Genomic DNA, 27,297 nt, shown 5'->3' with positions numbered 1-27,297 from the left:
GCAGGCAACTCCATAATGAATCCTCAGCCCCTTGAAGAAACTCCAGCAAAGAACTGGAGGCACACCGACAGCCTCATGCTTCTTCCTTGACCTTGTTTTTAAGGTCAAGGTCAAAGTAAATCTTGACCATCTTGACCAAAGTAAAAGAAATCTTCAGTGTAAGCACCACCTTTGGATAACTGGTAAACCTCTCTCTCTTTCGTGTATCTACATAAGTTGGTCCTTTGTTCTCAGTGATGAGGACATGCTGAAGGAAAAGGAAGTTCTCCTGAAGGTCTAGAATCCTTCAGCTTGGCTGACAGAGAAACTCTGGTTGGTAATGCACGTAGGAATTTCTAAGCACTTCACATCTCTGATCTCTATTTTTAACCCTAACCCTAACCCTAACTAACCCTAACCCTAACCCTAAAAACATTAGGGTAAAGAGAGGAAACCTGTGTAACTAAAAATTAGACATAAACGCAATTCCAGCTTTCCATGCATAAGTAAAGCCAGGCTGTTTCCCTCTGTGTACGTGTGTGGTGGAAGGAGGGAGGGTGGGCAGGTCTATATGAATATGGATTCCCACATCTTAGATTTTCCCAAACGGGGATGCAGTTGCAGTATAACACATGGCCAGAGAACGACGAGCATGTACCCCAGGGCGTGGCAGTTCACTGTGCTTGAAGCAGACACCTAATTTTACCCCTAGAAGATGAAATAATTGAAATAAGGATATGAAAGCCCTGGCCAAGGCTGACACATTTTTAGTTTGTTTGTTTATTTAAAGGCTTCGGCTTCAAATTTATCACAAGAACAGAAATCTGTTTTCTCTGACAGAAAATTCGTCTCACCCACAAAATCCATATTTCCCTCGCCTGCTTTCCATTCAGACAAGCAAGCCCTAGCAAGATAAATGTGTCCTCCAATCCACCAGCAGTAAGAAAGATAAAGGCTTGGAAACTCCACAAGTACGTTCTCCTAATTACCATAACTGGCATTTTTTTAATTTGGCAAACCATCTATTCAGATTAAACTACAGCCCAGGAGCCTTTTATTTGAAGATTACCCATGTGAGGTGGAAAGGTAGCTCAATTGTGTGATTTCCACAGCTTTAATAGCCCAAAGAGAAGCATTGAAAGAGATCCCAGTATTTGCGTGTGAGTGATTTTTGGGAGGCGAGATCTAAAAATACTCACAGAAGCCTCCCTCCCTGTCCTCTCCCCTCGAAGTCAGCCCCAGACCTTTCCCTATTTAAACAGCCAGAAAGATGTGTCAGAAGCTGCCTGTTATTATCCTCATGTCCCAGTTTCCCCTAAGACCTAAATAAACAAATGAGTCCAGCAAACGTGTCAGGAGGCTCGGGCTCTGCTTAGCATTAGGAATATATTTACCCATTTAATAACTGTTATTTATCCAGACATTTAATTGCACCATTGTAAACACACAGGGAAACCCTTGGGGGAAGGTAACTGTGTTGCTGAGACGAGACAGATATCCAAAACCCTGCTCCTGCAGCCCAACCCCCTCCTACAAAGTGAGTCTCTGGTCTGGGACTGGAGTGAATTTCTTTTATATGTGGTAGGGACCCACCGCTTGGGTACCACAACCCACTTTGCACGCTGCTCTGCACACGGTTAAGTATGCAGTGCATCCACAAAGGAATGAGTGAGCGAGTGCCAGAAGGGGAGCCCAGAGAAGGAGAATGTACAGAGATCAAGGTTAAGACTCCACAAGCAAGAGCCTTCGTTCGTGACCAGGGCTTTGCTGGTGTAGAGGATGGAGGAGGCCATGCTTTAAAAGGCTGCCCATCAGTCTAGGGCCACAAGAACTCTGCAACTTTAAATCAGGCCATTATGGCAGCAGGTGCCCCGAAGAGGCACCTGATGCTCTGGGCAGCATGGCAGCACTATTGAATCTGTGAGTCCCTTCTCAGCTTTACTCCTCATCCTCTGATCTGTTCCTCCTCTATCAGTCTCCTGGATTGGGGGGCTTTTGCTTTCGGCTCTGTATTAATCCCTGAGACCTGACAACATTCACTTTGGCCCTCCATACTCCTTCTTAGATATAATTTTGCATCTGCCTTTGCCTTCTCTTTTTACCAACCTCAGGTCCTTAGTCCATCAGATTAATCTCTGGATCCTGGGACCCAATCCTGAGTTGATTCCCTCAACATTTTTTTTTCCTGATCCCTGTTGCCCTGGTCTGACGCTTCTGAGTTCTCTCAAGGGCCATCTTTTTATTATTATTATTATTCCTTCTTGCTTAACTCCTTCAGATTGGTATTCCAGTGGGTCTATGTTTCTGATTTGTGATATTGACTTTGCCCCAGGAAACCTCTGCAGTTGGTGGGTCAGTTCTGCCATGCCCTCTGACTGATCAGGTTCTCAGAATCCTGGTACACGTCCCAGGTGAAAGCCTGCTTCTCAGAGAAGGGAGTTTGGTCCATAGATTCATGGGTCACCCTTTGAATAGTAATGGGATAGTCTGATTTTCTCAGCAAAGGTTCCCATCTGCCACTCCTGACACTAGCCCCAATTTCCAAATGCCCCGACAGTGAAACCTCTCCTTGAGGTCACAGGGACTGAGATGGGTCTTAGAACACAATGAGCATCAATGTTGCCCACTGACCAATGGACCAGATGACTGGAATTCCTCTTGCGATAGCCTTCCAGTTCTTTTATGGTAAGTAAAAGTCCCAGCAGCAGATGACTTATGGTAGATACAGCACATGGGGGCCACTTGGTATCAATGGATCATGGACTATTAAATATTCTCTACAATCAAATAGGTTGTAAAATGCTTTTCCTGACATTCCTCTTTCAGAAAATCATGATGAACGTAAGCTCATAAAAGTCCTCACAGGGGCTTCCCTGGTGGCGCAGTGTTTGAGAATCTGCCTGCCAATGCAGGGGACACGGGTTCGAGCCCTGGTCTGGGAGGATCCCACATGCCGCGGAGCAACTGGGCCCGTGAGCCACAACTACTGAGCCTGCGCGTCTGGAGCCTGTGCTCCGCAACAAGAGAGGCTGCGATAGTGAGAGGCCCGCGCACCGCGATGAAGAGTGGCCCCCGCTCGCCGCAACTGGAGAAAGCCCTCGCACAGAGACGAAGACACGACACAGCCAAAAAAATAAAATTAAATTAAAAAAAAAAAAAGAAAGGTCCTCACAAGGCCTGTGGGGAAGAAACCTGCCTTGCTTTGTTTCCCGGGTGCTTCCCATGCTTACCTGACCACCAAACCCATTTCTATAAAGTCACACCTACCATGTCCTGGAGCTAGTGTTACCTGGAACACACTTTGCACAAATTTGATCTTGCTCTGATTCCCTGCTCCGTCTTGCGCATATATACACACATACACACACACACACACACAGATACACATACTTGCACACACTTAGCAGTCAAGAGAACCACCATACAGACATCATTCTTCATCTCAACCTGCTCCTTCCTAGACCTGCACTCCTTCTGTAGACACACAGCCCTCACCTCCATTCTCACTCCCCCAGGTACCACTCCCAGGGGCACCCCAGCCCCACTGAAACACAGAGAAGTACTCATATTCACAGACACAAGAATTGCAAATCAGGGATCAGCAAACTTCTTCTGTAAAGGACCAGACAGTAAATGTTTTAGAATCTGCAGGCCATTTGGAATCTGTTGCTGCTACCCAAATCTGCTGCTTTGCTTACAATACCTAAGCAAATGGGTGCAGCTGCGTTCCAACAAAACTTTATTTACGGATACCAAAATTTGAATTTGATAGAATTTTTGCATGCTACAAAACATTCCTCTTCTTTTGATTTGCTTTCAACGATTTAAAAATGTATAAGACATTCTTAGCTCACAGGCCATAGAAGAAATAGGCAGCAAGCCGACTTGGCCAGTGGGCCATAGTTTGCCAACTCCTGCTTTATACCATCAAGAGATTCCCGAAAATTGGAGGAATTTTTGCCCAGAGAATTTTATTGTGACATCTAAGAGGCTGCTGCTTCAAAGATATTGCGGTGACTTCTTCAGCAATGCAGATCTCTCGATTCCCAAATCTGGCGTCAAGGACGGGCCTCCCGAACGGTTATGCTCTCCTCTGCCATCTTAAGGTACCTCTGCATTGAAGGCTGGCTTTCTGACTTCCCTGCATCCTGGATGGGGTCTCATGCCAAAGGAGCCTCTCTCTCCTTTGCCAACACAAGCCCCACCGGCTCTCTGGCTGTCAGAGATTTGGCATCTGAGCCGGTTCTAGTTGGAAGCTTTCTGACCGCAGTTCTGCTCAAGAACTTGTGTGCTGTGACAACAGTGACGGCATCTGCAGAACGCCCAAGAAGCCAGGCTCGTGTTTGCATGCTGCCACCACCCTGATAAATGTCGCATCCTGAATCTGAGAACCGATTTGATTTACTGACAAGGCAGCCCTCCCTCTTCACCTGAAAGGCAAAGCTGGCCGCCCTGCCCGCACATCTACTTTGCCACGAGCCCAGAGGCAGAAGGGAACCACTGCCAGCCAAGACAGCCACAGACGGCATCCCCACTACCTTCCAGGAAAACGAGGCAATGCTCCATCAGCCCGTCCTTTTCCCTACAGGATGCCATGTGCCTAGCTTGAGGGCTACTTTTCCCTATTGTCTGGGTAAGGAGCAGACCCCAGTTTGGTGTGCTTTCTGAGGAAGGTTCTGGGTACTGAGCAGGTGGTAGGATTTAGAGGTGGATCCTGTTGAGCCAAAGGGAATGGCTTATTGTCCTCAAGTCCTTTATTCAGCATTCATTCAGGCAGTCAACAAACATTGGCTGTTTGGGGGCAGGCCCCGTGCCAGCTGCTGCTGACGCAGAGGTGGGCGAACAGCTCAAAACTGCCGCCCTCCTGGAGTTCCCTGCCCAGGAAGGACAAGGACTTAATCCATCAGTTACAACACAAAATACCTGGAGAAGGTGCGGGATCGACCAGAGGGAGCGATTCAGCCTCTATTTCCCTCTCTCCCTCTTTCCCTTCTTCCTCCCTCCCTCTCTCATTGTCCCTCCCTTTTCCCTAAACTACTAAAGCTGATTTCTAAGCAGCTTCCCCACCCCCACCCTGAAGCCGTGCTCCCACACCCTCCTTACACACAGCTGTTCACTAAAGCAGCCTTACGCTTTTTAAAAATTACAGTCTTCTAAATCAATCAAAACAAAACACACCTTCATCACAAAGTGATGGTTCCAACAACACTAACTGCTCAAGCTTATACTTTTTTTTGTTTTAATTTATTTATTTTATTTATTTACTTTGGGCTGCGTTGGGTCTTTGTTGCTGCACGCAGGCTTTCTCTAGTTGCAGTGAGCTCGGGCTCTAGGGCGCAGGCTCAGTAATTGTGGCGCACGGGCTTAGTTGCTCCGCGGCATGTGGGATCTTCCCAGACCAGGGCTCGAACCCGTGTCCCCTGCATTGGCAGGCGGATTCTTAACCACTGAGCCACCAGGGAAGCCCCACAACCTTATACTTTTTAACCTGCAAATCTAACCATGTCACTCCCTCACATCCCTTCAATGGATGGATGGCTGTTACACTTTGAACAAAATCTAAAGCCCTTCTAGGGCCCAGGGGCCCAGCATCTCTAACCCCATCTCTACCCTCTCCTCTTTGCTTATTATGATTTTTCCAGAACCTTCACAATGTTCTTTCTTCCTTTTCTCCCTCTAAGGGCAAGGGGTCTGGAATCAGGTGGTTGTATACAAATAAATACTGACTAATTAGCTAATAAGCTAATACTTATTAGCTGAATGATTTGGGGCAAGTTAGTTCACCTCTCAGTGCCTCAGTTTCCTCCTCTGTAAAATGGGCCTAATAATAGTGTCACCTCATAGGCTTGTTGTGAAGATGAAATGAGCTAATGCACACAAAGCACTTGAAAAGTGCCTGGAATGGAGGAGGTACTCAATAATGTCAGTCAGTGCCACTGTCATCAGCACGCCTCATCCTTCAGCTCAAAACTTGAATGCCACCTCCTCAAAGAAGTCATCCTGGATACAATCCAATTAAGTGCCCTTTTTATACGCTCTCTACAGTGGTCATTATATCACTATGTGCCTGGCTCTTGGTTTAATATCTGTCTTCTCATTACACTCTTGGTTCCATGGGGGCTGGGTCCACGTCTAATTTGCTTCCTGCTGTGTCTCTGTGTCTAGTGGTGCGCCTGGTACACGACAGGCATTAAATAAAAGGATGAATAAATGAATGAATGAATGAATGAATGAATGAAAAAGGTAGGCAAAGGATAGTCTTCCTAGAGGACATGACTCTGAGGGGGCTTTTGTAAACGTCAACAGGACTTTCCAGGGATGGTGGAGAGAGGGGGATCCTGGGGGAAAAGCAGCTAGCGCCAAGGCATGTAGAGAGGACCCTCAGGGAACCATGAGTGGTGGGAGCGGGGTGAGAACTGCATGAGTGGGATGCCCGTTCCTTCCTCAGCTTTCACTATCTGTGTGGTGACGAGCATATCACTAACCTCTCTGAGCCTCTGTTTCCTCATCTGTAAAATATGGAAGATACTACTTGACCCCATCTATCGTGTTGTCTCCCTTGGGGTGGTGGGGCGCTACAGAGATACATGCGGAGGGGGAGTCTCACACAATGATTGCTACCACATGATGTGGGCTCAGCCAGTGTTAGGACCACCTCCCCTTGCCCACATTCCCTCTTCTCCTGTTGCCCTGCCCTCTGATGTCCCATCCGGAGATCCAGCCCTGCTCAGATTCTGAATCAGACTTTTTCTTATTTAAATCTTTCAAAATATTCGTTCATTCATTCATTTTTTTCCTGCGCCAGTCTTGTCTTGCCTGACACCTCAGCAACCCTCTTCTCTCCTGTCCCGGGGGTGAGGAACTAAGTCCCCCGCCACCCCAGGATCCAGTGGCTGGCTCATGGCAGCCAAGGTCCTGAGTTTCTTCCCTTTTCATCACACTTGGAACTGAGAACCTCTCAGAATGACCTCTGGATCCAAGTCACGGCCTCGCTTGCACCCTCCTTCCTGTGTTGGCTCTACTTAGATTGATCTACCTCTCAGTTTAGTCCTGAATACCTGCAGGCCACTGGGGGCCTTGATCTCCAAAGCTGGTGTCCCACCCTTCCTCTATGCCTGGACCCCAGGGATAGACCCCTCTATGTGTTTAGAGCTGAATGAACGGGGGTGGGGGGGAAGGACACCGGGAGATGGTGGCTGCTGGGGTACGTGCCTGGACTGGGGAAGGCCCCAGTAGCGTGGTTTCCCCCGTGAGGATAAGCATCCTTTCCAGGCATCTCATGCACACTCCTGGGAGAGCATGACCTAAAACCCACCCTGTCAGTGGCTGAGGCTTTGCCAGAAGCGGCCTTTAACTAAGGGAGGAAAGGGTAAGAGGGCTTGAATATAAAAAGGGACGAGCGGGCGGCTTCTCTCCTTCCCTCTTCCGTGTAAGTACGTTTATGTACCCTTTGTGCACACAGATCTCATGAGCTGACATGAGTATGGAAAACCCACATACTGAGGACTGACATCCCTCAGAAGTTTATGGAATATAGCAGGGAACCCAGCCCCAAAGTTGAAGTATGACAAGTTCACCTTGAGGGAGAGGCAGCAGCTGCCACACCATAGCAGGGGGTTGGTCATTGACTTCATTTAGTGCTGGACTTGACATGTGTATCGTCCCTCCCATTCCTGCACACATACAGACATCACTAATAGATCACAGCACATGTTCCTGCTGAACCTGAACTACCTCTCAGAATTCTTCTCAATAAAGCAAGGACTGCTCTCACATCCACTTAGGAACTGAGCTCCTTCTGCTGACCTTACATTCCTGGGGGCGGGGGTGCTGGTGGAGGGTGGCCCTGAGTAAGAAAGGACTTGAGATGTATTTTCTCCCAGCACAGACATTAACCTTAATTCTTGCAGGTGGACTAAATCTATGCATTTGGGGTAAAAATCACTTGTACAGTCTGGGTTGTGAGATATCTTTTAAGTTCATTCATGGTTCATTAGGAGGCAGATTATGGGGCAAAGTGTTGGGGAGGTTCTTGGCAGTGGGCCAAACAGAGTCTTAGGATGTTTCTGGCAGGGGCATCTCTTGGCATTTCAGGGAATTTAGAGAAGGCTCTCACTGCGGAGGACAGTCTTTCCTGATGTCTCCCAAACTCTGCTGCACATTAGAATCACTTAGGGAGCTTTTAAAAATCCCAATGCCCAGGTAATACCCTGTACCAATTATATCAGAATATATGTCTGTCTGGGGGTGGGTGCCAGGTATCCATAGTTTTTGAAGATCCCAAGTTTGCAGCCAAGTTTGGGAGCCACTGGTCTGGACATCATACTACTGTAGAGTTACCCAACTTCCTTCTCCTCAAAGATGTCTTCTGAGCTCCTTTGATTCTCACAACTGTTCCACGAGGTCACTTGAACAAGTGTCATTAACCCACGGGACAGACAGGGGAACTCAGCCCCAGAGAAGCAAAGTGGTTTGTTTAAGTTCAAAGGACGTGAGTTAGTGGCCAAATCTTGGGATCTTTTCTTTCAGAGAAGGAGATGCTGCTATAATGGCCTATAATAGAACAGGAGAAAGATAGATGTTTTCATGGAAAGAGATTACGAGGGTATGCACTGAAGGATTAATATGTGGACCCTTAAATAACAGTCCCATCTTGGAGGGACAATTTCCAAAACAAACCATACATGTGTGCTCGCACGTGCGCACACACACACACAAACAAACACACACACACACACACACACACACAGGCCCCAGTACAGCAATGAAGGGTACAAAAAACTTCCCTTTTTGGATTTACTTTTCCAGAATCAATGACACTCCTGTCCCACTGACTCTCCTGTCCCAGCCTAAGGACAGCCCAGGGAGCAGGGGTCCCTTTGCAGGAAGGCATCGATGAGGAAAGTGTGTAAATTACACCCGCCTTTATGAAAGGGAATAGATTCCCATCACACTGTTTTCTCAGGCCAAGTCCACAAGGTTCAGTAACTCACATAATGAGATTATTTCAACGTGAAGGCCAATTGGAAAAGCAATTACAGACCATTACAGTCCCATTGCCCGGCCCCACGGCCCGCCTGCCTCAGCCCCTCTCTTCTGAATCTATCACCCCCAGCCCCACCTCTTCAGTCTGCACGTGGAGCTGGTGAGGCGAGGCAGGGGCCTGGATCCAGGCAGACTGCAAGGATTCCCAAGAAAATCGGACGAGAGTTCACCCCTTGCTCAGTGATCACGTAAACAAACAACTAGAGAGGAAAGGATTCGGGCTCATCACATTCCTCCACGTGCCAGGCACTGTCTCATTTAATCCCCATTAGCTAATATTTAGCTTCTATTAGTCACCAACTCATGAATGCTAAAGACATGATGTCTGTGTTTCTTCTTCTCCTCCTGCGCATTTGCAGACATCATGAATAGATCACAGCACGCATTCTCACTGAATCCAAATGGGGTCTTGGATTTTTCAATAAAGCAGGAGGGTCTGTTTTTACATCTGCGTCAGAACCTGATGTTCGGTCTGCTGGACTCACCCTCCCAGGAGATTTCCATTTTACTAAGGAAGAAACGAACCTCGAGGGGTGAAGCAACTTGCCTAGGGTTGCTGGGAAGTGGTGCAGCTAGAACTCCAACCCAGACTTCTAACTCCAAAGTTTATCCAGAATGGGCGTTCCTAATGTCATGCTTTCTCTCCCCTCCATGCCCCTGTACGTGCTGTCCCTCTGCCAGCTTGGCTAACTTCTACTCATCCTTCAAAACCCAGTTATGGGTCACTTGCCACCTTTGTAAAGCCGCCATTACTGCCTCCCTCTAACCCCCTGAGAGTTAGGTGTCCCTTTTTCTCCATGCCTGCACTACCCTGGACACACTTCCATTGTCATGCAGAAAACCCTTTATTGTAAGGTTTTGTTTTGTACCCATGTGGCCGGATATTGTGATGCATTAAAAGATGAATTTTTCCTCCAAGTATTTAGTGTTACTCCTGCCTTCCCACACCCTCACTGAGGGACCAGCAGGGACCAGGGCGTCCTTTACCAACTGCCCTTGAGGTAGGCCTACTATGGCAACACACCATGTACTTGAGCAAACAGCCAGTTTTTGAATTTCATCACAGACTCTTGAAATCAAGACAACAGCTTTGAAGAAAAAGGCCTTTAGAGTGTCCAGAGCATAGGTCCAGACTTAAACAGACAGAGAAGCTCTACCAGGGCTACTTTCTCCACCCTGCCTGTCCATGAGCTGGATGTGGAGAGACTCGGAGCAGACAGCAAGAGAACAAGATGCTGGTGAGCATTCTGGGGAGGCCAGAGGGAACCTACGTTTGCTTCCAGAGTGAGGAGGGTTGCCTAGAAGAGTGACCAAGATGCTCGTGTTCCTCCAGCCTGGGGAGGAGGAAGAGTAGGGTTGATGGCAGCCCCCTCAAGACTCCTGGGGCCCAGGGAGGCTCAGGAGAGCATCGGAAATTCCATGTGCCCCCAGAGGGATGAGGAAATGACTGAGAGAGAACTCCTAGGAGACTGTGAGTGAGTGTAACACAGATGGTCTAACTGATCACATTTACCTAGCAGGCAGATTCCCTTTCCTCGGAATCCTCAGGGTCTTCTACCTGGGCCCACCTGAACCTGCCGTGTTCCTCCATCACTGCACCTCTGACAGGGGACAGGCCTCCTTGGCAGGATTGGTGGGGCATCCTGGGCCCTTTCTCATCCTCAGGGCTCCAGCCTCCAGGACTCAGAAGGTAAGAGGAGGTTTCTCGTGTGCCCTATCCATTCTCTGGATGGGTTGCTGATGTCCTAGTCTGGTGCCAGGGCCAATGACATCCTTGATGGTCAGTCTCTGGAGATCTGGCACATTGGTGCAGGACAGACAGCCTCATCCAGGGGGTTCCCACCATGGGAAGCCTTCACAAGACGATGACTGTTGGATGGTCCTAGAAAGGCCTGTAGACATGGGATTGGTAGAGAAGTAGGTGGGAGAGGGGTGCAAAGAACCCAAAGGTAGACAGCAAAGAGCCCAAACTGGGGATGTTAGTGACATCCACCAGAATGGATGGAATTTATGTTTCCTAAAAGGAGAAGTCAGGCTGAGCCACTCAGCTGCAAAGTCTGTCTTAGCAAAAAATGGGGTGACATCCATTGCCCAAAATGGTCCTCAACCCCACTCACTGAAAAACAAAACAAAACAAAACCCAGTCCCGGAGTGCCAACATTAAGCCAGGTTGTTAAAAAAAGGTAGTCCTCTTAGCCAGTGATAAGGTGATGGAAGTGAAAGATGATTTGACACGTGACATTAGCATGCTTCATATTCTGTATTTTCAAGAGTAGTCAATTCCTGAGAACAGCTGCTTTACTCTATGACCACAATGTTCAGCGAACCCATTGGTTTCTAAGGTTGAACAGGTGGTCAGGCACAGTTGGGGAAGAAAGATGGCAGCCTCTGTGGGGCATTCTCTTGGCCACCCTTCAGCTCTTAATCCTAGCCTCACCTTTGACTCAGATATGGATGGATTCACAGAGCACGCTCAAGGGGGCCTGTGGCTGGCAAAGGGTGGGGACTTGAGTGGAGAAATTAAAGTTTTCAGTCTCTGAATCCAGACTCTTCTCTCCTCTACCCAGGGGTAGGAGAGCAGTGGGATGGGAGTTTCACTGCAGTCGCGGTTCCATTCTTTCCTCCCAGAAGATACCACCTTTTAAGGTCCTGAAACTACGGTCCCTACAACCCCATCATACACCCAGATTCCTCCATGGGAAGCAAAGAAGAAAACATGTAAGCAGAGACTACTTGCCAGCATGACTAAAATGACATTTTATGCAAGCAATAGTGTGTATGCATGTGTGTGCACACACGTAGTACAGGGAAAGAGGCAGAGATCTAAAACTTCCAATTTAGGGTTTGAGTCCTTAAGGCGCTTAAGCAAATGTGAGCCAGCCATGCATCATTACAAGCAATATCTAATTTATTGATTGAATCCCCATAAATGTCAGCTAACAATGTTGCCATAAAATAATGTCCTTGCAAAAGACCTGGAAGGCTTTTCTTATGGGAATGAGGGCAGAGCAATGCTTCTACCCCAGGCATGCAGATGGGAAGAGGGTTAATGAATTCCACAACCTGCTAAGCCAAGGTGTATGGACTCCAGGAGCTCTATTTGCCTGGGATTCCATGTGTGCGTGGCCCGCATATGTAGGTATGTGCGTGGCCCACATATGTAGGTATGTGTGTGGCCCGCATATGTAGGTATGTGCTTGCATAACCACTCATGATCTTTTGTGTGCGTCTATATAGGAATCTATGGGGATTCATAAACAGGTATGGGTACACACGCATTATACAACGTCTGCGTTGGTGCCTTTGTACACTGATGTAAACGTGTACTCTGAGCTCCTTGGGGACAGAGTCTATAGTTCTTTCTTCTATGGGCTCCCGTGGCTAGCACATAGGTGGTTCATAAACGTCAAACAAAATGGAAAAGAAGTACATTCGCGTCTGTGAGTCTCTGAGGCCAGCCTTGTTGTGTATCAGATTCAGAGCTGGTGTGGGTTCCACGCTGGGGTGTCGGGTGTGACAGTGTAGGTATGCTGCAGGTGTGTTTCTCAGAGAAGGTTTTTTCAGGAGTGTGAATTGAGTGTGTTCCCCAGAGATACTGGCCATCTCAGGCCTCAGTTCCCCTAACTTCCCAGCTCCTCACAGTGGGGTCCGCAGGGTACCCCAGCCCTAATAGGCTTCCCTCCCTGGCCAGCTCCTGAATTTCCCCAGAACCTGGCCAAGGCAGAGGCACCCTACAGAGCTTCAGCCTCTGGGTTGGTCCCAACTGGAGCATGGCCCCTGCAGGCTGCCACCAGACGTCACTTTGTTCCCTGAGTTTTGGCCCTGCAGCCTTGCTCACAGAAGGTCCTGGATTGTAGCTCCTTAGCTCAAACCTGTTCCAGCCCACCCAGCCATATATCTTGACTCTCTTTGTTCTGGTTCCTGAAAAGGTCTTGACTCCACCTGCCCCTCTTTGAAGAACCCACATTCCTCTGACCCACCTGTGATTCCTTGGGCAACCTTGTCCACTGCTGCCTGGGGAGCTTTTTCCCCAGGCCGGATGGCATTGCCCTGCTCACCTGATGACACCCATATCAGGTGAACTTGCATCCCTTAGTGATGACGTGAGGTCCATGCATGACCACTTCCTAAATGAATTGATTTGTCTCTGTTTCCTCCCTTTCCTCTCCTTGCTCTCTAGCTCCATGGAGAGTTGGAACACTAGAGCTGGAACTATTCCTAGAATACAGCCACACCAACCCTCTTTACACATGGGGAAACTGAGGCCCAGAAGAGGGATGTGACATTAGTCTATTGAATAAGTTATTGCACAGAAACTGTATTGAGTGCTTATGAAGTGCCACATCCAGAGCTAGGCTTACAGCCTACGGGGAGAATGGACAGGTAGGTAGGCCATTATAGTCCAGCGTGATGGATGTTATTACACAGAGAAGCACAGGGGTGTGGGAACAGGGAAGAGGGACGCCTACGGAGATGGGGCGGATGGGGGGGGCTTCCAAAGCAGGTAACGTGTGAATCGTTTCCCAAGTAGGAGCTCACCCAGTGAAGGGGGTGAGGGAGTTTGGACAGATGGAGAAGCTTCTAATCTAATGTGTGGCTACAGGCTCCTTTCCAGGGCACCTGCTTCTCATTCTTCTTTTTTCTTTTTTTTTTTAACATCTTCATTGGAGTATAATTGTTTTACAATGGTGTGTTAGTTTCTGCTTTATAACAAAGTGAATCAGTTATACATATACATATGTTCCCACATCTCTTCCCTCTTGCGTCTCCCTCCCTATCCCACCCCTCTAGGTGGTCACAAAGCACCGAGCTGATCTCCCTGTGCTATGCGGCTGCTTCCCACTAGCTAGCTATTTTACATTTGGTAGTGTATATATGTCCATGCCATGCTTCTCATTCTTAATGTTTCAAAAAGGAGGAGGTAAAGAGGACTGGGGAGAAGAAAGAGATGAAGCACATGAATTAATGCATGCATGCATGAATGAATGAATGAATGCAACCCACGTTATCAGTGTCCGCCCTGTGCTGGTACTTCATACACGTTTGCGCATTTCATCCTGATCCTGTTACAATCATTTGACAGAAGAGGCAACTGAATCTTGGAGAAATAGAATAATTTCTCCTGTCCTGGAAACAGAGGGAAGCAGAATTCAAACCCAGGTCTGCCCGGCTCTGCCACTGCCTTTTCCACTCCATCCTGCTGTCGACTGATGCCAACCTACTTCAGACATCAGGTGAGAAAAGTCAAAGGGTGGTATTTCACTAACTCTCTTTTCTTAGTATTGAAAGGGAGGGCGGTCCTTGTCCCCGAACCACCAACCACAGAGGGGGAAGAACCTCCTTCTGCCTGCCTTCCTGCAGCCAACGCGACACTTTCCCATCTGCCTAAATTCACATCACTGAATCAAATGGAATCTCTGCCAGGAAGCATATTAATGGGGCCTTTACTAGTCCCCGCATCTGCTGAATCTCCATCTTCACTGGGAGCCAAATGAAGTTTGATTTTTAATTCACCACACGGTGTCATAAAGCAAACCAGAGATTGCAGCTAATGCTCAAACCTTGTCTCTTTCCAGCCTCCGCAGTCCATCTGCCCCATGGCAAGCGTGCTGCATGGACCCTGACCTGTAGCCTCATCCCGCCCCATCGCCAAAGCAGCAGCCCTGGGATCACCTGGGGGAGCCTTAAGAACAATGATGCCCAGGTTCTGCGCCAGAGGGTCCGATGTCACTGGACTCGGGTCACTGAGATTCTTAGATGTTCGCCGTGGGATGTGAGCAGCCAAGGCTGAGCACCGCTAGTTCAGGTTGCACCCTTCCCTGAGGCATTTGGGATTCAGACAGCCTCATGCTTTGAAACATGCTTTTCATACTGGCCCACCCTGACCCTGCTTATGTTTGGAAAATGAATCTTCTGTTTTTCGCTGTTTCAGGGCTCCCCCTATTCCCCCAGACTCTCTAGGGCTGAGGCCTGCCTTGTTCTTGCCATGGTCCTATCCTCTGCATACAGATGGGCTGCATACAGATGTACAACCTAGTCACACATCTTACTAATGCTATCCTCGGCTGAAGTCCTGGATTCCCACCCATCAGGTCAGCCCCCTGCCATCTTGGGGGTAAGTTCCATGAAAGGGAAACAGTACCATTTGGGAGGCAGAAGATCCTTGGTTCAAATTCTAGCCTGGATACTCACTAGCTATGTAACCTCCTGATCGGTGGTTTTCTCACCTGTTAAACTGCCGCTAGAGTTATTTCCTTCTGTGCAGCAAACCAACCGACAACTTCAGGGCTTAAAACAATTGTATTCATTTTGCTCAAGAATCCACAATTTGGGCAGGGCTGGGCAGGAGCAGCCCATCTCTGCTCTACTCAGTGCCAACCGGGGGCAGCTTAGAGGATGGGGCTGGAGCCACCTGAAGCCTCGTTCACCCAGGTGTGTGGGACCTGGGCTGGAAGACTCAGACAGCCAGGGCTGGGCACTGAAGTTCTCTCTCTCTCTCTGTGGTCTCTTTCCACGTGGGCTGCCCAGCATGTGGCTCCCGGGTCACCAGATTCTTTATGTGTTGGCTCAGACTCCCAAGGCTGATGTCCAAGAGAGAGCCGGGTGAAGTTGCCTCTTTTATGACCCAGCCTCGGCAGTCAGGTGGCATCCCTTCCCCTCATTCTCTTCGTCAAGGCAGTTCAAAGGGTCCCCCTGGATTCCAGGGGTGAGGAAATAGGCTCCTTCTCTTTGTGGCAGTGGAGCAAGGTTTGGGAAGAGCACGTGGAAAGTACCGTCACAGCCACTTTGGGAAAATGTCATCTTCCACGGTGGGAATACCAACGCTTTGCTGTAAAATAGACTTATTGTGGTGATTCAGAAACGCATCCTATCATTAGAGAAATGCAAATCAAAACTACAATGAGGTATCACCTCACACCAGTCAGAATGGCCATCATGAAAAAATCTACAAACAATAAATGCTGGATTGGGTGTGGAGAAAAGGGAACCCTCTTGCACTGTTGGTGGGAATGTAAATTGATACAGCCACTATGGAGAACAGTATGGAGGTTCCTTAGAAAACTAAAAATAGAACTACCATACAACCCAGCAATCCCACTACTGGGCATATACCCTGAGAAAACCATAATTCAAAAAGAGTCACGTACCACAATCTTCACTGCAGCACTATTTACAAGAGCCAGGACATGGAAGCAACCTAAGTGTCCATCGACAGATGAATAGATAAAGAAGATGTGGCACATATATACAATGGAATATTACTCAGCCATAAAAAGAAACAAATTTGAGTTATTTGTAGGGAGGTGGATGGACATAGAGTCTGTCACACAGAGTGAAGTAAGTCAGAAAGAGGAAAACAAATACCGTATGCTAACACATATATATGGAATCTAAAAAAAAAAAAAAAAAAAAAAAAAAGGTTCTGAAGAACCTAACGGCAGGACAGGAATAAAGACTCAGACGTAGAGAATGGACTTGAGGACACGGGGAGGGGGAAGGGTAAGCTGGGATGAAGTGAGAGAGTGGCATGGACATATATATACTACCAAATGTAAAATAGATAGCTAGTGGGAAGCAGCCGCATAGCACAGGGAGATCAGTTCGGTGCTTTGTGTCCACCTAGAGGGGTGGGATAGGGAGGGTGGGAGGGAGACGCAAGAGGGAGGAGATGTGGGGATATATGTATATGTATGGCTGACTCACTTTGTTATACAGCAGAAACTAACACACCATTGTAAAGCAATTATACTCCAATAAAGATGTTAAAAAAAAATGCATCCTAAACTCTTCACCTAAACGAGCTAACCTTTATTGTTACTAAGCTCTTTGCATATATCATCTCACTGTGACCTCACAGCACCTCTAGGAAGTAGGTGTTCTTCTCCTCATTTTAGGGAGGTGAGAACTGTGGTTCAGAGTGGTTGGGGGCCAGCCCAGGGCACCCATTGTGAGTGATAGGTTTGGACTTGGAAACTGGGTGGCTCCAGCACAACGGTCCTCAACCAGGGTGATTTTTGTTCCCCAGGGATAAAGGCAATTCCTGGTGCCATTTTTGGTTGTCACAATTTGGGATTGGGGGGCTGCTATGGGCCTCTAGTGGGAGAGGTCAAGGATGCCACTAAACATCCTATAAGGCACAGGACCGTCCCCTGCCCCACAATAAGGAATCATCCAGTCTAACATGTCAATAGCGCCAAGGCTGAGGAACCCTAATCTATAGATGATGTTCTTCATCACTACCTTATTATTGGCATTTCTTCATGTCAGTGTCTGCCCCCTAATTCCTCTACCATCCCACCATCTTTCCTAGACTAGCCCTTGGTTGATGTTTGTTCTACTGGATTTGGAATTGTTTACAGCACCTAGAACCAGGCATGCCCTCCAAAGCCCTGTTTTGCTCACAGGGGTTGTATCCAGGTCTAGAAGTGAGTGATCTCAGGCTGCCTTATCCCTCGGGGTCTACAAGCCCACGTTCAGCTGTGCTGGGAGAAAAAGCACCATGCCGGTGGGGTAGGAGTTTGTTAGGTTAGGAGAGTGGCGTGCTATTTAAGAAAAGACCTGGAAAAATGCTTTTTGAAGCCTGTGGACTGAGAGTTACTCTTTCCCCAAGAGCTCTTCATAGACAGAGTGGGAGATAAGTCTCCAGCTCCAGGAAGGAAGGGGCAACAGTGTTCTTTCACATTTGCGTCAATGTTTGTACAATTCAGTCTGCAGTCAGATATTTTTAAAGCACAGCAAATTAACCTTTAGCTTAAAGGTATGCTTTTGTTGCCCTTTCCTCCTCTCTCAGCCGCTCATGGGCAAGCTGCCTAATGAACACAGTTCAGATCCATTAGAGGCTGGGCAGATGCTGGGTCCAGCATGAAGTCAGCCTTTGAGGGCTTTTAGGGAGAGCTAGGAAACTGTCACAGTGGGAGAGGAGATACATTCATTCCAAGACAGTAATTGCATTTATGTTCTTTACTGAGAACTCCATTAATTCTGGTTGTGGTCAAGGCCTGGTATGCCAAGGGCACCCTCTGGAATGAAGTCGTCTTCTAATGTGGCCATAACCATGACAAGTGGACTAAATGCAAGCTCAGGCATCACTGCAGTTCCTGAAATTCTAATATTGGGGCTGCCAGGGGAGGCAGAGTTGCAACAGTGTTGGAGTCAAACAAACTTGGCTTTGAATCCTGGACCTGACATTAACCTGCTGTGTGACCTTGGGCAAGTCACTTGACCTCTCTGAGTAACAAAAAGCATCAAATACAATGACATAGAGTAGAAACTCAATGTACAGGCATCGCTATTATTGTTCTTAATCCAGTCCTGCAGAAGCTGCAAATCTGATCTGGAAAGAGAAGCTACTGGAGTTCCTAGGCTTGTCATTTGGAAATCTGTATGTCACCTGAGGCTCAGAGCCCTGCCTCTGAAGTCCCTTTGCTGGCCACTTTCCAGGGCTACAAACCTGAGACCCTCGTTGGGGGTCACAGTCAGATATGAGGCAATGACATAGACTCGAGCTGCCCATGGTAGGCACATGGGCTACTGAGAACTTGAAATATGGTTGATGTGACTATCTGAATTTTAAATTTTAATTAATTTACATTTAAATTAAAACACTGTTACTAGATTGAGTTATTGGAAGACCTTTAAGTATGCTTGGAACAAGTTGGTATGCAAACCTACTTTTTCAATTGTGACTTTTATGAGATATAAATGCACATCAAGTATTTCCATTGAAAACTGAGATGGCTGTAAGTATAAAACACACACCAGATTTTGAAGACTTAGTATCAATACAAAATCGAATGTAAGCTATCTCGTTAATAATTTTTTTATTGATTACATCTTGACATTGATTCCATGTTGAAATATTTTGGATATTTGGGGTTAAATAAAATACATTATTAAAAGTAATTTCACTTGTCTCTTTTTACATCTTCTAAATGTGGCTATTAGAAAATGTAAAATTACATGCATGGCTTGCATTGTATTTCTATTGGCCAGGAGACTACCCAGACAGGTCTAAAGCTAGACCCCGGGCTGTCTCCAATCTAGGTACAAACAGCTCTGCTTGGAGTTCCACGTTGGGGTTTAGAACCAAAGCTCCCGGTGAATAAAGCACGTACTTTTGCTGACCTCGTTCCCTTGCCTCCTTGTGTACGTTTCCCATGAGGACCTTTTGGGAAGATATGACTAAGCCGGTCTTGGTGGGATTTGGATGGTCCTGGATCTCTTAGTCGAATGCTATCTCAATATCAGCCCTCTAAAAGTTCTCCATCCTCTTATGCACATCACTTTCCCTTTACTGAATATGTTTCTATTCTCTCACTCCCCCATCTCTCAGATAACTCTGAGACCTCTCCGATATCTAGCTCAATTAGTTTATTGCCTACAAAGAAAAAAAGTTCTCCACTGCTGGTCTAAGATATATCTCCTTTAACCTCTACAGGAAGCCTTCTCATCCAAGTACTGCCAGATCTGGAGGCCAATCTTTGTCGAGTCTACTCCAGCCTCTCAGCCCTTTACAGAGTTAGGGCTCTGTTCATTTCAACCTCAGGCCCTCTGGGCCGAAGCATCCAGATAGACCCAGGAAACCATGTTTAGGCCTGAGCACAGGGCCATTCCCAGGAAAAGCCTGTGCAGAGAATAAGAAAGGGAGACAGCAGGTGCTACAGCAAGTCAAACAAAGAGCAGAGCAGCCAGGCCTGTGTCCCAAGTCTAATTCACAAAAGGCTTGGTGATATTTAACCAAATGTGCAAAGAGATTTAAGATTTCCCCCATTTATCCCCAAGTCAGGTCTAAAACATATCCATTAGCAAACTCATTTCCTCCCCAAGATTACTGACAACTGTTTAGCTTGTCAACTGAAATGCAATGGCAGCCCTGATTGAGTTCATGTGTGTCCGTCATCTAGAGGACAAAGATCCTTAGGGGTCACTCGTCCAACCACTGCCTTTCTCAGTGGGGGAGCCCAAAGCCTCCATGTTAAAGAGTGAGTCCCTTTCAGCTCTGAGGTTGTGAGACATTATGGCCAGTCTTCAATTGAGCCAGGAAGGTAGTGAAATGTGAAGGATGCATCACAGGATTTAGAAAGACATAGTAATGGCTGGGTGAGAATCCTGACTTGACAACATGCTGGCCATGTGTTTCTGACCAAGATGCCTTGACTCTCTAAGCCTCAGTTTCATCCTCTGTAACTGGGAATGATAATCCCTACTTCCTGGATTTGTTTGCAAAAACACAGAACTTGACATCGTATGAATGCACAATAAATGATAGCCCGATCCTCTGAGCCATGATTCTAATGCCTAGAATGGCTGTTAGTGATTACCTTATGAGCTCCTGAGAAATTTAAAATGTGTGAATTCTCCATCATCTTTGGCTTTATTTCAATAGATCATCGAAGCAAATCCTTCCAGATTTCACACCCTTTTCTTTTTCGAACATTCCTAGTCAGTGAAGACAACTGAACCCCAGTTTTAATGTTATTCCTTGGATTTGTGAGAGGGGAGGAAGGGAGAGAAACTCCAATTTCTGTATTGCTCAACAGCTACGTTCACTCTTGCTCTGAACCTTATCTTCATTAACTTAGACAGGAAGAAGCACAGGACAGATACGATGTTTGGGTGGGTACCATTAAGCCAACCAAACAGGCTGTGGTATGGAAATGAGTGGGCATAACCTCTTCATAGGTTTACTCAAAGTTGGGGAAATTCTCAACACCACGCCCTGTATCATGGTGGCAAAAACGTCACTTTCTTGAAACTTCAGGGATCATTCTGTTGCAAGTAACATCATTGAAAGTGGGAAACTTTATTCATAAATTTAGTTTTAGATTTTCAACAATGCCATCATCCAACGGGCACTCGCTGGGAAAGTCTGAATTTACTTTTATCTTCGATGTTCACCTCTGTCGAGAAGTATCTGCATGTAGAGGGTCGGCAGTTTGTGGACAGGAGACCCAAGTTCGGTTCCAGATTCTGCCAGCGATTTTCTCCGTGACCTTGGAGAAATGTTGGCTGTGCCTCCTAAAGACACGGGAAGGGAACTAACGTGATTGACCTTTTACTCGGCACTCTGACCAGTGGCTTGAGAATCCTGCTTCTCATCAAGGCTTCAGGGGTAACTCACTTGTCCAATGATGCAAGGCTAGTAAGTGACCTAGCCAGGAAGGCATTTGAACCCAAGTCTCCCAGCCCCTGAAGCCCATGTCCATTCTACTTCGTCATGCCGCATCTGCAGAAGGCAAGTCCAGAAGGACCTACACAAATGACCATGGCAATCTGTGGGCCCAGGGAAGGTTGAAAATCATAGAGTCAAGGTAAGTTTTAAAGCAGATGTGTATCTGGAGTCCAGATTCAGGTGAGTGTCTCAGAGCCCATGCCCCAGAGAGCCATGCCTACCTCTCACCCTCCATGCCCTCAACTCAGTGGCCCTCAGTCTGTAGCCATGTCCACAAGTGACAGCAGAGCCATCAGACTGCTTTGTTTGGTTTATGCTGATGCCAGCGTCTCTTCTCTGACTAGCACTGGCCACGTTTCTTTCTTTGGTTTATTTATATGTCCTTTCTTTTCCTTCATTCACCAAGCTTTTCATCTCTATGTTGCAGGCACTGGACCACAGAGATGAACAACCCATAGTCCCAGGCCTCTGTTGGGTTGGATAGCAGCAGATCGTCTTGACCCTCAAGCCACTGTTCTTTCCAGGCTTCAGCACCTGATGTCTTCTTGTTGGCTGTTAAGGACTTCATCACTCATCTAACTCTACCCCATGCCATCAGGTTTGTTCTAGGTCCTTTCTGTTGGTTTATCTGGTCTCTGATCTGTTGTGGCTGCCCTGATATTTACATTCTATGGATGTACCCCTCTTCTCCAGGTCTGCCTTCTCCCCCTGTCCCCAAAACTAGCTGCAGGAGGTTGAAATTAAGGTGAGTGGGTTGTTCCAAATCCAGGAAGTTGGTTACGAATGAGGACATAGCCCAGGAGAGTGATATGAAAGGTAGAGAAGACATGGAGATTGTGAAGAAATGGCCTGTGGGGACCATTCCTAGATGGGAGAGGGGGCAGGGGCATAGGATTCCCCAAACTGGAGGTCTCAGGGCTCCAAACAGACTACCTGAGACAAAGGGTTTTGTGTCGGGCCTTGACCGCCCAGGTGGGCCTATGCACCAAGGCTGGGGGCATTCGTTGAGATAGGTAACAGCATATCTTTCACTTTGGGGCCAAGGACTATGGAGAAAAATGTCTGAAAACATACTGTGAAGAAAGAAATTGAAGAGAAGACTTTCCATGACTTTCCTCTCAGGCAGATATCAACAATTATATAGTTTTTGTTTGAGTTTGCTTGTTTTTTAGAAAAGAGGCAGTGCAGCAGTTAGAGGCACGGGCTGTTTAATCAGATTCAAATATCAATTCTGCCACTTACTTGTTATTTGACATTGGACAAATCACATAACCTCCTTGAGCCTCCGTTTCTCCATTGGTAGATGAGGATAATAATGATACCTCATGGGGTTGTGAACAGCATTGAACAAAATGATATATATAGAAAAAGGAACACAATGCCCAGCACATAGTGAGTCCTTCATAAACACTTGCTGTTGTCATTATGTCATCCTGGAATTTAGCTAAATTTACCATGTGTCTTATTTTTTTCTATTCCCCCTCTGCATTCATTGCTTACTTCCCTGCAAAGTATGGCAGTAAAACCCATATAATAAGAAGGGCCCTAGTCTTGACTTTAGAGGCAGCAAGGTGGAGGGATCAACATGGCCCATGAGCAAGGAAGATGGGATCAAAAGAACCCAAAGCAATGAGTGATTTGAGAGAGTTACCATAAAAGGGGGGTGATCCCCAGGTGTAGTGGATGGAAGAGAGAAGACACTTGGAATCCCCTCTGGTCAGAGAAGGAGTCTTATGGGAGTAACTATTGTTCCCTCCCTAAAGAAGGACTTGATTGAGGCAACGGCACACCCAGACCAGGAAGATCCTTGGGTTTCCTACAGAACTTCATGCACCTGCCACACTGTTTCTACCCTGCCTCATAGCTAATTAGGGCAGGGAAAAGCTCTTCCCTCCTCTAGAAGCTTCTCAACTTGCTATGTCTGGCAGTTCACCATTGCTTACCCTCATTCTACATCAGTTTCATACTTTCATAATGGGTTTTTGTGAGATTCACAAGCATTTAAAGCTCCAAAAGATAAAAAGCTAAGGTGCCTTTAAGACTGTCAAATCGAAGGTAAGACCCACAAAAGAAAATTCTGGTTACTGTTTTATCCCTAAAAGCGGCTGTATCTAAATCTATCAACAAAATGTTTGTAATCCTGAAGATGTACTGTATTCCTTTAAATAAAAAATTTCTAAGGTGAATTTCAGTTGTTTTCCTCACTTCAGTAACAGACGTATCTAATTAAATACTTGAAAGTCCATTTAATTTTTAATTCAAGAAGTCATTCATGATAGAGGCAAATTAAACAGCTCAGGAAAAAACCTCAAATCCCAACGAAATTCCATTAACTACATGGATCCTTTAATGGTACATTAACTAATGTTGAATTATGATGGGTCTCTGCAGAGGTACCTACGCAGCCCATCAATTCCCTTTTGGGGAATCCAAGCTTTTAGCTTTTAAAGATCAGTTCAGTTGATGAGATTGATACAACGCAGTTATCAAGATTACCTTTTATATTTCACTCCTCAGAAAAAGAACATTGCCTCTGGCCTTCCCTTGAAACTCAGCAGTCCTGCACAGCTTACATAATTGTGACACTTCTTAGGATCTCCCAATGGGTTCAAGCATCTACCACCTCCATGGCATGTGATGGAGGGCAAAGAGGTATCCCTGCGACTGAGGCATGATTGGGAACTGCTTCTAATCTATTTCTAAAATCAGGGCTATAGCATCTGTCTCCAACCACTTGTCCACCAACCATACACAGGATCCAGGGATCTCACCTTGGATTTTTTCATAAGGGTCCCCTTTTCCTTTAACAGAAATAGATTCATGGGGCCAGAGGAACACTGGGGATCATCTAGCTCTATGCCTTCATTTCATCTGTGAGGAAACTGGTCCAGTGAGGGCATTAGGCTCTCCCAGTGTTACAGAGGAAAGGAAGTGTTACAAGGAGGAAAGGAAGGACTGAGACACAGGTGCCCTACTTCCCTTCAAGTGCCCTTTACATAATTCTGTATTACTGCCATGCACCTATGCCCCAAGGATAGTGCAGACTGGACCAGCCCTTATGATTTGATTGCCATGCTCTAGGGGTGGAGTTGGAAAAGGATGGGTTAGAAAAGGAGAGATGTAAAAGGAAAATTCTACCCTCAAGGATCTCTGTGATAAACCTAATGGAGAAACAGAATAAACACACCTGAAGCAATTAGAAGAATACTGTAAGACAATACATAATTAGGTACTAAATTATGTGGCACAGAGAATGGGAGAAAGCTTTATGTATTGCAGGAGCCTGGAAGTCTTTGTGGAGGGGGCTGGATACATAAGTGCCCTTGAATCTTGACAGCATGTGGATTATTGAAGGGATGGAGGGGGTCTTTTCTGTGTGTCATAAATAGCTTGAACATTTAATGTGGCCCTGGAGTCACACAGCCTTGAAATTTACTGAAACGCTACAAGCTTCAGTTTCCTTATCTATAAAGTGGGAATAAAATGCTATTATTGGCTGTGGGTTTGCCTAAAAGCAGATAATCACAATTGGAGGAGCTAAATTGAGCTCACTGCATAAGGCACATAGGACAGGGAGCCAATGACTGCATGTTTTGCTAGCATCTACTTTATTTTAGTTCCATAGGACTAGGTCCTGTTGCAACCTAAACAGCCTTATCTATTAAACAAGAACCACTGCATAACAACTTACTGCAGTCTTCTTTCATCTGAGGATATTTAGTCCTCAGCTATCCCCTTATCTATATATAAGGTTATATAACTTTGGCTTGCCTTTGATCTATTAAGGCTCACCTTAGCGGGTGGGGTAGGGGATTCAAATGATATCATTTGTGCCCCAATATGAAAGGAGTTCAAATCCATCTGGAAACCGGGCTCTTGGGCAGGTGCTTTACTATGACTAAAATATATAAGAAAGAGGTAAGATCGTTGGATGAGACCTCCAAGGAGAAGAATATATGAATAACTGATGAAGGCTGACCGGCAGTCTCAGTCCTTTCTTCTCTCCTGCTGCCTCTTAGCAGGGAATGTGAATGTGGAGGTGACCTTGGCGTGAACTGTGAAGTGATGCCATCAGAGAGCATAAACTGGCAACAGAGGGTACACCATTATAGTGTTACTTATTTGTACATTGATGAAAATATTCCTTTTAGTCCCACTTGTGATGGTTCATTGCCCACCCCCCATGATATAAGTGAACACACCACAGGTAACAAAGATTCTGAAGATTCTAATCATCAGACCAGTCTGGGTCGTATCTCATCACTCAGGGCTCTCAAGGGGCTTTGGCTACTAAAATTAAGGGAGAAGTATTCTAGTAGAGAAAGCACCTACTTCTAGGGTCTTTGTGAGGGCTAAATGAAATAGGGATATAAACTGTCTGTCTTAGAGCCTGGAATATAGTAGGTATGTTAAAAAATGGGCATTCCCTTTCCTAGACTGGAGTTTTCTGAGGTAGGAATGATGTACTTGAAACCAGGAGGAACTGCAAAGACCACTAGCTTCCATAGAGAGCTGGACCCTGCCTGTGACTTCAGGCTATGCATTGAAGAGAAGGGCTTTCCCTGAGACAGATTCCACCTAGACAAGAAAAGGATGGGGTTTGAGGATAAGAAGAGAGTTGATTAGATCCACCTTCAGTTATTATAAAAGAAAAGGTCAGAAATGTCTGTGTTCACTGCAAATCATGTAAGAAATGGAGTCAGGTACATAGAAAGTAAGTCCATAGTAGGATTCTGGAAACTGACTTTTTTCTTGGCTAGCTTGGGTTCTTGCTATTTGCGTTCACATCGTGAAAAATAGGGGGAAAATCCCCCAAATAAAAAGATCCCCTTTGTATATTTTCAGAGATAGTAGGATGGGGAAATACCTGATATTGCTGTGTCCCATCCTGCCTTACAATCATCTGGAGGAGAGAAACTCCAAACATGCAGAGGAGAGAAAGCAGTTTGAACCCCTGGGGTTGTTGGAAAGATAGGAACAGAATGTCGTGTAATTGCTTCAAGGCAGGACATCACGTTAAACATTTTTACTCAGAAGCTGTTATTGAAATTTAAAATCCGTATGAATACAATCATTTTAGAATTAGAAGATATCATATAGCATCAACCTTTTAACCCAAAGCAGAACTATTTTCTCTAGAATCACTGAAAGGGAGAGGGATTTTGCTTAAACATATCCAAAAAAAAAAAAAGAGGATTTCAGCATATTCATAGGCAGCTCTTTTTATAACTGATTTTTTTAAAAAAAATTTCATCCCACTTGTTATAAAGCTCTTCCTCTATTAAGCTGAAATCCTGTCTCTTCAGATTTTTATTGGCTTATAGCTAAGGTCTACTTACAACACGATGGCTTGTCCAGACTTCTACATCTTCCATCTTGTCATTTCCTGTTGTTAGCGACTTCTTCTAATTGCTTCTCTTGAGTCTTATTTTAAGGGAAGAGGGAGGCAGGGTGGCCTTCTTTCCTAGGCATCCATTTCCTGTTCTCCCTTTTGCCCTTTTTCTTCTCAAAGTAAAAACAAAGCCTTTCATCTGTTCTTGGCTTGAGTGTGACTGTGGGATGAGGCCCAGTTGGGCCTGAAGGCAATAGTGTCGCCCTTCCCATCTCTAACAGCTAAGTATCTAGTACTATCATCTTTTCTTACAGCACCTCCCTCATGGTGTGAGAAAACATAATTGCACTTCAAAAGAAAGTGTTTATGAATGTGTCTGTCCTTTTAAGAAAATACTGACGATCTTGTGTTTACACTGGAGCATAAATTGTGTTGCACCCCTTCTCCTTCCTAGTCTGGAGTTTTGGGGACCTTCTCATTGACCACTAGATAAGGGAGAACTTTTCCCCCCACCCAGGAGATGGAAATAGGTGTGACAGTACTGCCTGATGATCCCTCCTGGCTGTCTTGTGGATTCAGAGTCACCTCGAGCACAGCCCTGGGAAAGTTCCACAATATCCACTAAGCCCCTGCCTTGGTTCAGGCCTGGTGCTAAGTTCTGGGTTGCCCTGAAGACAAAGGACACACTGCCTTCTCTTAAGGGGCTTTTAGTCATTTCTCTTCCTTTGGCAGAGAACATAACTGGGCAGATTGGTAAAGTTATTATTTT

The 27,297-nt window shown here is 46.2% G+C and overlaps 1 protein-coding gene across 1 annotated transcript in view; it reads right to left on the bottom strand.

Moving 5' to 3' along the window:
* ASIC2 (acid sensing ion channel subunit 2) overlaps nt 1-27,297 on the bottom strand; it is a 1,030,973-nt gene that overhangs the window by 719,767 nt on the left and 283,909 nt on the right. The window lies entirely within an intron of this gene.

Source organism: Eschrichtius robustus, chromosome 20 (genome assembly GCF_028021215.1).
Source record: "Eschrichtius robustus isolate mEscRob2 chromosome 20, mEscRob2.pri, whole genome shotgun sequence".
Lineage (NCBI taxonomy): Eukaryota > Metazoa > Chordata > Mammalia > Artiodactyla > Eschrichtiidae > Eschrichtius > Eschrichtius robustus.
This window is presented reverse-complemented; position numbering and strand designations above follow the sequence as displayed.